The 12,044-nt window shown below is 38.0% G+C and overlaps 1 protein-coding gene across 4 annotated transcripts in view; it reads left to right on the top strand.

Annotated features, from left to right (window-relative positions):
- The window catches only part of WDR33 (WD repeat domain 33), a 117,508-nt gene that overhangs the window by 33,528 nt on the left and 71,936 nt on the right, over positions 1-12,044 (top strand). The window contains exon 2 of one of the 4 annotated variants that reach the window (XM_072613453.1): positions 8,139-8,230. The exons of the other annotated variants lie outside the window; for them this stretch is intronic. The gene's annotated coding sequence lies outside the window, so the exon portion shown is untranslated. The remainder of the gene's footprint in view (positions 1-8,138; positions 8,231-12,044) is intronic. 4 annotated transcript variants of the gene reach the window in all.

Here is a 12,044-nt window from a genome sequence, read left to right as displayed (position 1 = left end):
TAATTAGAAATTACTTTGTCCAACTGTATGCCCATAAATTTGGCAATCTATGTGAGATTGATGAATTTAAAAAAATGCAAATTGCCCAGATTAACAGAAGAGGAAGTTATACTTAAATAACTCCATTTCAGAAAAAGAAATTGAACAATCCATCAGTGAACTCCCTAGAAAAAATCTCCTGGGCCAGAATTTACAAATGAATTTTATCAAACATTTAAAAACAGTTAATTCCAGTATTATATAGACTCTTGGGGAAAATTGGTGGAGTCCTACCAAATTCTTTTTATGATACAAATATGGTTCTGATACCTGAACCAAGAAGAACCAAAACTGAGAAAGAAAATTATAGACCAATTTCCTTAATGCATGATGCACAAGATTTAAATAAGATATTAGGAAAAAGAATCCGGCAACTTATCATGAGAATAATACATTATAATCAGGTAGGATTTATACCAGGAATGCAGGGCTGGTTCAATATTAGGAAAACTATCAGCATTATTGATCATATCAACAACAGTACTAACAGAAACCATGTTATTCTCTCAATAGATAAGGAAAAAGCTTTTGACAAAATACAACACCCATTCCTATTGAAAACACTGGAGAGCATGGGAATATGGAGCCTTCCTTAAAGTAATAAGCAGTATCTCCCTAAAACCATCAACAAACATTGTATGCAGTGCAGATATGCTAGATGCATTTCCAATAAGATCAGAGGTGGAACAAGGATTTCCATTATCACCATTGTTGTTTAGTATGGTACTTAGAAATGTTAGCTGTAGCAGTAAGGGAAGAAAAAAATTGAAGGAATTAGAATAGGGCAGAGAAGAAACTAAGTTATCACTCTTTGCAGATGATATGATGATATACTTGGGGAATCCCAGAGAATCAAGTAAAAAACTACTTGAAATAATAACTTTGGCAAAGTTGCAGGGTACAAAATAAACCCACATAAATCATCTACATTTCTATATATTACTAAGAATGCCCAGCAGCAAGTGATCGAAAGAGAAATCTCATTTAAAGCCATGGTGGACACTTTCAAATATCTGGGAGTCTACCTGCCAAAACAAACTCATGGACTATATGAACACAATTACAAAACACTTTTCACGCAAATAAAGTCAGATCTAAGTAAGTGGAAAAGCAACAGTTGCTAGTGAATAGGATGAGCTAATATTAATAAAAATGACAATTCTTCCTAAATTAATATACTTTCAGTGCCATTGTAATCAAACTGCCAGAAGTTATTTTCTTGAGCTAGAAAAAATAATATCAAAATTCATCTGGCAGAACAAGAGGTCCAGATTATCAAGGGAATTAATGAAAAGAAATGCTAGGGAAGGTGACTTGGTACCGGCTAAGAAGTAGAGGAGTAGATCAGTAGAATCAGTAATCAGTAGATTAGTTACTCAAGACATAGGAATCAATCAATATAGCAGTCTACTGTTTGATAAACCCAAGGACCCAGTTTCTGGGATAAGAACTCACCACCATTTGACAAAAACTGCTGGGAGAACTGGATAATAAGTGTGGCAGAAGCTGTGCATAGACTAAAGCCTGACACCATACATGAGAATAAAGTCCAAATGGATACATGATCTAGGTATAAAGGAATAGTGTATTTGTCAGATTTATGGATAATGGAGACATTTATGACCAAACAAGAGATGAGAGAACATTATGAAGTGCAGAATGGATCATTTTGATTACATTCAGTTGAAAAATTTTTGCACAAACAAATCCAATGCAACCAAGATTAGGAGGGAAGCAGAAAATGGGGAAAGAATTTTTGCAACTAATATCTGTGATAAAGGCCTCATTTCTAAAATATATAGAGAACTGAGTAAAATTTAGAAGAATACAAGTCATTCCCCAATTGATAAATGGTCAAAGGATATGAACAGGCAGTTTTCAGAGGAGGAAATTAAAGCTATCTGTAGTCATATGAAAAAATGCTCTGTATCACTGTTGATTAGAGAGATGGAAATCAAAACAACTCTGAGGTATCACTTCACATCTATCAGACTGGCTAGCATGAAAAAACAGGAAGAAGATAAACGTTGGAGAAGACATAGGAGAGTTGAAACACTAATTCATTGTTGGTGGAGCTGTGAGCTGATCTAGCCATTCTGGAGAGCAATTTGGAACTAAGCCCAAGGGCTACAAAAATGTGCATACCCTTTGACCCAGCAATATTGCCTCTAGGACTGTATCCCAAAGAGATCATAAAAATGGGAAAGGGTCCTACATGTACAAAATTATTTACAGCTGCTCTCTTTGTGGTGGCTAGACTAGAAATCAAGGGAATACCCATCAATTGGGGAATGGCTGAACAAGTTGTTGTATGTGAATGTGATGGAATACTATTGTGCTATAAGAAATGATTAACAGGAGGACTTCAGAGAGGCCTGGAAGGACTTATATGATGAACTGATGCTTGGTGAAATGAGCAGAACCAGGAGAACATTGTACACTGTTAACAGCCACAGTGTGTAAGGACTGTTTCTGATAGACTTAGCCCTTCACAGCAGTGCATGGACCTAAAACATTCCCAAAGGACTCTTGAGGCAATATGTCATCCGTATCCAGAGAAAGAACTATGGCATCAGAGCGCAGAATGAAGCAGAATATTTTCTCTTGATTTATGTTTTGTTTTGGTTTGTTTTTTCTCATGGTTTCTCCCATTCATTTTAATTCTTCTAATGCAACATGACTAATGTGAAAATGTGTTTAGTAAGAATGTATATGTAGAACCCATATAAGATTGCATGCCATCTTGGGGACTGAAGGGGAGAAAGTTTAAGACTTATGGAAGTGATTGTTGTAAACTGAAAACAAATTAATTAATTAAAAATATTTTTTCCATTTGTCCCATTCCTCCCTCTCCCTCAAAGAAAGAAAAATCAAAACCCATTTACAATTTGTGTAGTCAATCAAAACAAATATCCATATTGACCATGTCTGGAAATCTGTTTCATTTTTTGTGTTATGACCCATTACTTCTCTGTCAGGAGATTGTCATTATAACCAGCCTTAGGCATAATGATTGATCATTGCATTTATGAGATTTTTTTAAAGTCTATTAGAATTGTTTTTTCAGTGTTCTTAAACTATAAATTGTTTTGGTTTTGTTCACTTTCCTTTGTATCAGTTTATCCAAATCTCCTAGGTTTCCTGGAGCTGCTTTAAAAAAAATCAATATAATTAACAAAATTAGTTGAGGAGAAAGGAAAAAAATAGCAAAATTAGAGATCAGAATGGGGAGATCACAAGGAAAAGGGAAATCATAATGAATGCCAAATAACTAAGAAAGCATTATAAAGTACAGATTTATATCAGTAAAATTGAGGGATTTCCCCCCCACAAATCATGTTCCACATAGATTTAGAGCTGGAAGAGACTTCTAAGAACCAACTAGTCTAATCTGTTGCTTTACAGATGAGGAAGCTGAAGTCCAAAGAGGCTAAACAGGTTGCATAAAGTCACAGAGGAGTGCACTTTGAACCCGATTCCTTTGACTCCAGTGCCTGTGCTTTTCTGAGAGTACTGTGCTCTGAGTATTAATCAAGTGTTCAGTTCTTACTGTGTTGCAGGCATTGTACTGGGGTGAGTTGGGAGATAGAAGTACAAAGAGTAAAACAAAATCCCTTTCTTGAAATGATCTATCATTTTAATGGGTGTGGAAAGTACATATAAAATGTGTTCAGCAAAACTATAGAAAGTTAATTAAATGTATATTCATAGTACTTAATATAAAGTACTTTAGAAGAAAGGGTTCTAGCATTTGGTGCCGTCATAAAAAAGGCTTAGTGAGAGAAGATGGCGCATTAACTGTGTTTCAAGAAATACTCTGTAAAGTAATGAAGGTAGTACAAAGGCATAGAAACAGAGGTGTGATTAAGGGAACAGAGAAAAGGCCAGGTTGGCTAGATCTCACAGTATGGGATGGGGAATAATATCTAATGAAATTGGAATGGTAGTTTGGTGCTTGGTTGTGTAGGGCTTAAAAAGCTAAACAGAGTTTGTATTTTATCCTAGAGGCAATAGGAAGTTATAGGAGTTGCTTGAGTAGGGGACTCAACTGGTCAGATCCATGCTTTAGGAAAATTACTTTTTGGGAACTGTGTGTAGCTTAATTGGCTCAAGAAGATATTTCAGCCAGGAAGACCAGTTAGGAGACTATTGTAATAATCTAAATGAGAACCTGAAGTAAGATGATAAGCCTTGGGGGTAGAGAGAAGGGTTTGGATTTGAGAGATGTCTTGAAGGTAGATATGACAAAATGTGGCAAGTTATTGGATATGTGGAATGAGGGAGAGTGAGGATAATGGTGAGGTTTTGAAATGGATAGCCTGGAAGGATGATGCTGATGCCTTCAACAGAGATAAGGAAGCCTGAAAGATTGGAAGGTTTGGAGAAAAGATAATGGATTTAACTTTAGACATGTTTATGTTTTGTGGGAAGGGAAATGGGAAATTGGAAGTAATCTTTATAACAATATTTGCTGATAGAGGTGTTGTTTCCAAGATTTATAAAGAACTTAGTTCAAATTTATTTACCCATTGATAAATGAACAAAGGACAAGAAAAGGCAGTTTTCTAAGGAAATTCAAGCTGTTAGTAGCTCTAAGAATGTTCCAGATAACTAATGATTAGAGAAATGCAAATTAAAGCAGCTCTGAAATTCTGTCTCATACTCCTCAGTTTTGGCATAGCTCATTAAAATGGAAAATAACATTGAAGGGACTGGGAAAACAGGTACGTTGATTGAGGGAACTATGAATTGGTGTTGATATTCTGGAAAGCAGTTTGAAACTAGCCTTGAAAAGTCAGTAAACTGTGTGTCTCATTTGACTCAGTTATACCACTGCTAGGTCAATAACTAAAAGAGATCAGAGAAAAAGGTCCATGTGTACATTGTTTATATTTTCTTGGCTCTACTTCACTTTTCATCAGTTCATAATTCTTATGTGCCTGTCGTTTTTATATCCATTGTTTCTTAGAACACAGTAGTATTCCATTAATGTATCAGAGTTTGCTTAACAACGGCCCAATTGATGGGCATCTTTTTTTCCTCCTGCTACAAAAAGTGCTGCTACAAATATTTTGATGTAATGAAACCTTTCCATCTTTGACTTCTGTGGGGTATATGCCTAGCAGTGGGATGTCTGGGTCAAAGGATATGAACATTTTAGTCATGTGGCAAACAAGGAAGGAGTTCTGTTTCCACAAGTTCCCCCAGGCTTAAGTGGTGAGAGTTGTTACCTGCTAGGGTCAGGGAAAAGGTCAGAAACTTGTATACAGACTTGACTAGCTATTTTAGGGAAAGCCTATCAGAGAGGAGAACATGGCCACATGGCCAATGGATGGTGTGGTGGAAAGTCCAAAATTTGGAGCAGTGTAAAGGGCTTGCATTGGTCTGACAAAATTGTGGTCTTCCTGTAGCCTTATGTGGGAGCTACCACTTCATTCAAGGGGAATGAACATAAAGATTATTAAAGCTTTCCTGATTTTACAACAAGTATTGTTCTTTGTTTAAGGTAAGCATGTTTCTCACAGTTGGGAGCTTGTTAGTTGGGCTCTTTTCCACATATTATTAGTGTAATTCCAACTAAAGACATTTTTGCCATGTTGTATTTTTGCAAAAATCAGACTTCTGCTGTCTTGTGTTAACCCTTTCTCTAAAATCTTGGAATATATTCCAAAAGTCTTGTACATCATAAATTATCAATAAATACTTGTCAAGTTGAATCCCTATGCTGTATTAATTTTCCAGTGTTCCAAACCTATTCTACCTCCAACCCTGCCTATATTGTACGGTTAATACCGTACTGCTCTGGAAAATAGAATTAAAACATATCTAAACTCATCTTTAAAAAAATTTTTTTTTTTAATGTTCTACAGTCACTACCATAAAACTTAGATTTTTACCCCAGACACACGCCTACCCTCCTTCACCCCACTTCCTCCCCAAGATGGCATACAATTCTGTATAGGATCTACATATTCTTTCCTATTGAATACGTTTTCACTAGTCATGCTATGTAGACGAACTAAAATAAATGGAAGAAATCATATAACAAATGAAAACATAATACACACACACACGCACACACAAACATGATCTGCTACATTCTTCGAGTGAATTCCATAGTTCTTTCTCTGAGTGTGGAAGGCATTTTGCCTTAGAAAACCATTGGGAATTTTTTTTTTTTAAGTTCTTGCGTTATTATGAAGTTCCAAGTCTACCAGAAAAAACTCTTGCACACTGTGGTCTTGCTGTGCACAAAGTTCTCCTGGTTCTGCTCCTTTCACTCAGCATCAGATCATATAAGTCCTTCCAGGCCTCCCTGAAGTCTTCTTATTCATCGTTTCTTATGGCGCAGTAGTACTGCATTACATTCATATACCATAATTTATTCAGCCGTTCCCCAATTGATGGGCATCCTCTTGATGTCCAGTTTTTGGCAGCTACAAAGAGGGCTGCTATAAATATTTTTGTACATATGGGACCCTTCCCCATTTTTATGATCTCTTGGGGATGCAGTCCTAGTAGCAATATTGCTGGGTCAAAGGGTATACACATTTTTGTAGCCCCTTGGATATAGTTCCAAATTGCTCTCCAAAATGGTTGGATGAGCTCACAGCTTCACCAACAATGAATTAGTGTTCCCACATCCTCTCCAACATTTATCATTTTCCTGTTCTGTCATTTTGCCAATCTTATAGGTGTGATGTGGCACTTCAGAGTTGTTTTGATTTGCATCTCTTTAATCAAAAGTGATTGAGAGCATTTTTTCATATGATTATAGATATCTTTAATTTCTTCCTCTGAAAATTGCCTGTTCATATCCTTTGACCATTTATCAATTGGGGAATTAAACTCATCTTTTTCATCCTAAGTCACTGCATGCAGTGTTTCTCATGTTTCTCTGATTTTTTGTCGTTCTTTAGGGTGCAATAATAAACTGGATAAAACTTGCCAAAGGAACAATATGCACAATGACTAACACTGTAAATACTAACCATTGAGAAGCCACAAAACTCTGACTCAACAGTGGTCAGTAATGGTATTATTAAAGGATAATCCATATTTTTTGTTAATAATTATCTTTTTGTAGGACGTGTTTTTGTGTGTGCAAATAATAGTTACGTTAACATTTTTTAGGTTTTAAAATTGTTCACAAAATGACAGATTTTTCAGAACCATAAGAAATGTTTTTGTCCTTCATATTACTTGTTCTGTTAGTAAAAAGTGACTTTTATGCAGTAAGTCTATATAGCTTATATTTGAAACTCTGAAATAGTCAATATTTAAAAGACATTTTAATCTTTTTTGGGCTTCACTTTTTTTTTTTACTTTAAAGAGTTATCTTGGACAGTACATATGTATTTTCTCTTACAGTTGTCTCCTATGTTTTGGGTCTGAGGGAAGAATCCTGTTTTATTATCTCTTACACCTTCATTGGTCAGATTTGAGTTTTTAGTAATCCTTTCATTACATTGTATGTATTGTTCTTTTGGTTATGCTTATTTTTTTCCATCTCATCAATTTACTAATTTTTTTTTTGACATGAGAAACACGTTAAACAAGTAGAGAACTTATGTAACATTGTTATTTAATAAATATCTGTAGTTTGCTAGGTAGTGTAGATTCAGTACACGAAAAGTGTGATACTCAGCCATTTGAGTTAGAGTAAAAATGAAATGATTATGTAGTACTTTTAAGCATGTCTTTTTAAGTTTACTCATATTTTTATAGCATTGTGTTCCCTATCTGGATTGTTTGTTTTCCCTAGGTGTGGTGCTCACATTAACTGGAGTTTATGAAATAGATGCCTGAGATTGGCAAATCTCTTAGTTGAGTGTAATTTCATTCTAAGAATATCTGGCTGCCTTTTTGTTAAATACTGCATGAAATCAGTCTCAACATTGAAGATAATATTGGTGCTTATTGCTTTTTCTTGAGCGTCTTCTACTTTTAACTCAGCACCACTTTCCTGAACTCCTGTGTTGAATGCCTATGCCTATGTTGTTTTCAACCTTCTGTACCAAGCTGGGCTATCAGGTTGGTTCTCATTCCTTCCTTTCCCCCTTGCCTCCCCTAGTCTCCCCTCTCCATCCTTTTTTCAGGAGGAAATGAAAAAGACCCAAGATCTTGGAGCCTAGGAGAATAGCCATGGGCATTGGTTCCTCCCAGATGGTCGAGGTACTGACCAAAGCAGGTATGAGACAAGTGCTGCAGCATCTACACCAAGGCAGCCGCTGTGATGTCCAGAACCTGTATGATGTGGTCTTAACCCAATTTGTCTCTTCAGGCTTGTACATGCTGGCCTGGCAGTTGGTGGATGGCTGGCTATCTTGTTTGTCGAAGGACTAAACAAGTCAGCCCAATGTCAGATGCCCATAGGAGGATGACCTCTGGGTATCAGACCCTTTCAGAGCATACAGGTGGACTTCACTGAGTTACCCCCAGTGGGTTGTCTGAAATGCCTACTCGTCGTAGTGGATCACTTGACCTCATGGGTGGAGGCTTATCCTTTGTCTCAAGCAAATGCTCAAGTGGTTAGCAAAGTCTTGATTGAATAAATAATTCCCAGGTATGGGATGGTTGAGAGGATAGACTTGGATCAGGGAACACACTTCACAGCTAAAGTTCTCCAGTCTCTTGTACAAGCTCTAGATATTTCATGGGAGTTTTGTACTCCATGGTATCCTCCCTCCTCTGACAAGGTTGAAAGGATGAATCAGGAAATTAAAAGACAGCTCACCAAATTGACACTTGTAACTCAGTTACCTTGGACTAAGTGCTTGCCACTAGCTTTGATCAGGATAAGACCCAAACCCAGGAAAAACATTGGTCTGTCCCCTTATGAACTTTTATATGGTCATCCTTACCCAGGAATGGAAAATGGAGAGAGTTGGGAGCCAATATTTGAAAACAAAGATAGGTTCCTTAGAGAATATATATCTATCCTGGCAAAACATATTCATATCTTGCAGACTCGAGGTCTAATAGCCCGAACGACTCCTCTTGGATTTCCTCTACATCAGTTCCAGCCTGGTGATTGGGTGCTGGTACGGACGTGGAAGGAAGAAAAACTCACTCCATCTTGGGACGGGCCCTTCCAAATACTCCTGACTTCAGACACTGTTGTGAGAACCCAGGAATGTGGATGGACCCATCACACTAGAGTAATGGGCCCAGTAACTCCTCCTGCTGAGTGGACTGTGAATCCAGTAGGACCAGAAGGGGTGAAGCTGTGCTTCCAAAAACAACCATGTATTGAGTGGTCACACAGCCTATGAAGAATAAAGGCTTGCTATTTCTAATCTTTCTGGGCTTAATCTTCTTTGTTTTAGGGTTTTTTTTATTTGCGTAGGGGCTACAAATTTCTCTGAGGACCTCTATCATTTCCCCTAAGAGAATGCAACCGAATCTTGCTTTTCCTATCCTTTGTACACCTGAAACCTATTCCTTGGCTATCTGGAGGAAATGCTTTTGAGCAATTGCTGAAAATGGTGGCTAATATCTTTAACTTAACAAATTATTGGATCTGTTGGGGATGCCAACAATTAGCTCAGTGGCCTTGGGTCCCAGTTCCCCTCAGTCCGGTATGGATTCTTAGCAATAGGTCTAAAGTACACAGTGGGACCGGTTTTTGGACACCAATTGAGGGACATGAGTGGCCACTAGCTGAGATGAGGAAGGGGAGGTACTGTCTGAATCAAATGGCTTGGGAAAAGTAATTGTGAGTGGACATTTACATGGAGACTGGAGTGCCAACTCAAGAACCCATTGCTATCCACTCTTAATTGTACCAAGTATAAAGGAAGATGGAACCTGACGGGAGTAATATGTAAAAACGGAATTGCTAATATGCACCCATGATAGTATGTACCAGCCCCATACAGACAACAACTGTAGGCTCAGGGCTGCTGCTAAGGGACTAACTTAGGTGTACGTAGAACCAGAGATGTGGCATTGTATAGAGGTTAATAGTACTAAGGAAAATACAGAGATTAAGAGACTAAAATGGGCATAGGAGAGGAATGAGACTCGAACGTGATTTAATGAGTTTTGGAGTGCAGATAATAAAACTGGGGAATGGTATAATTGTACTTGGAAGGGAAAACAACAATTATGGGTATGTAATTCGACATTTATGAAGGGAGGTTCATTGGGTCCAGAGGACTTGCAGTATTATCCACCTGCTTATGGGTTATTTCAAGTTAGTAATCCCACCCTCAAGGGACACTATTGGATATGTGGGCTCATTGCTTACACACACCTTCCTCAGAATTGCACTGGAGTATGTTATATAGGCCTGGTGAGACCTAAGTTCTTACCAGGAGAAGAAGAGAAAATTGTATGGTGAAGTAGAAAGAGTGAAGAGAAGTATAGATTCCTCCATAGCCAGCACTGGAGATGCCAGTGGGTGGGACGACACATGGTCACCCGAAAGAATTATTCAAACTTATGGTCCAGCTGCTCGGGCCCAAGATGGGTGTTGGGGATATAGAACCCCCATATACCTGCTTAATAAACTGATTTGTCTCCAAGTAGTGGTAGAGATCATAACCAACCAACTACCAAAACAGCTGACCTACTATCAGAATTTGCCGACCAAAGTAGAGAAGCTATACTCCAACATAGACTAATTTTGGAGGAAGGTGGAATCTCTGGGAAACTTAATTTATCTACCTGTTGCATAAAGATAGATGATATGGGGCAAACTGTCAAGGACATTAACAAGGATTAGGAAACTAGCCCATGTCTCTGTACAGACTTGGACCTCTCCCTTTAATACTTCTTGGTGGTCTTGGTTTGGTGGGAGTTGGTGGAAGCAAATACTTTTGTTCCTGCTAATAGCAATCAGTGGAGTCATCCTACTCCCTGTCTGCCTCCCTTGCATGATACGGTTAATGACTAGAGTTGCCAAGGATGCCCTGTCCAAAATGATCAGATTAGAAGAGAAAGCTGAGGGATCAGTAGGACTGATGGTACTTAAGAAGCAGGGCTGAGTGCCAGTAGATCAAGAAAGGCCCAGTCCTGATGTAGCTGAAGAAGATAAAATAGCAGAGGATATGTGCCAACAATGGTGTGAGAAGTCTTCAGAAGGATAAAATAAGAGGAGGGATTGAGTGAAAAAGAGTCAGTGAAGACTTCTCAGCACTTGACAGTAGGCTTCTAGTAGGTAGTTAGGCCTAAGTTACTATCTCCCAGAAATTGTGACCTTGAAGAAACTTGAACCTTAAGGCCCCACCCCCACCTCTTGGAGTGCCACCTCAGCATACTGCATGCCAAATGAGGTTATGAGCTTTGTGTTAGCTTTACATTGGTTGTTGTACTACTTTCTTGCTCCTTATTTCTAAGGTAAATTGCCCCCATTTAGATTGTGAGCCTGCCTCCCAGCCAGTGGGAGTAAGGGCCAGCAGGGAGGGTGGGGGATTTCTGTTAGGACTATATAATCTTTGTTCTTGCCTTCTGCAAGTGTCTCACTCTTATTAGATTACTTATTACTTATTAGAGAAGAGATGCCTTTTCTCCTGAGATTGAGATCGTAATAAAATCTTGCTGTTTTGCTTCTACCTTGAGAAATCTCTGATTTTCCTTTGAGTTGATGGGCTCTGACCCACACAATTTCATTACATCTCATGTGCCACAGTTTGTCTAGCCATTCCCTAAATAATAGGTATTTGTTTCTAGTTAATTGCTTCTATAAATATTTTTGTTTCTAGGAGACTTTTCTTTTTGTGCCGTAAAGCATTGGAGTTTCTGAGTCAAAGCTTAAGGATATTTTAACTACTTCATTTGCATAATGTCTATTTATTTGCACATGTCTACAGATAGCTAGATAGTAGAATGAGCACTGAACTTAGAGTCAGGAAGACCTGAGTTCAAATCAGCCTCCAATCACTAGGATTAGGGTTAGGCTTAGAATTGGAGGCATACATTTTAGGGTTAGCATTAGAGTTGGAGTTTTGTGGGAATTTAGGGTTAGAGTCAGAGGGTTATTTACGCCAGACTCTGTTTTC

This window comes from Notamacropus eugenii, chromosome 5 (genome assembly GCF_028372415.1).
Source record: "Notamacropus eugenii isolate mMacEug1 chromosome 5, mMacEug1.pri_v2, whole genome shotgun sequence".
NCBI classification, from domain to species: Eukaryota; Metazoa; Chordata; class Mammalia; order Diprotodontia; family Macropodidae; genus Notamacropus; species Notamacropus eugenii.
Note: the sequence above shows the minus strand (reverse complement) of the source record. Positions and strands in the feature narration are given on the sequence as shown.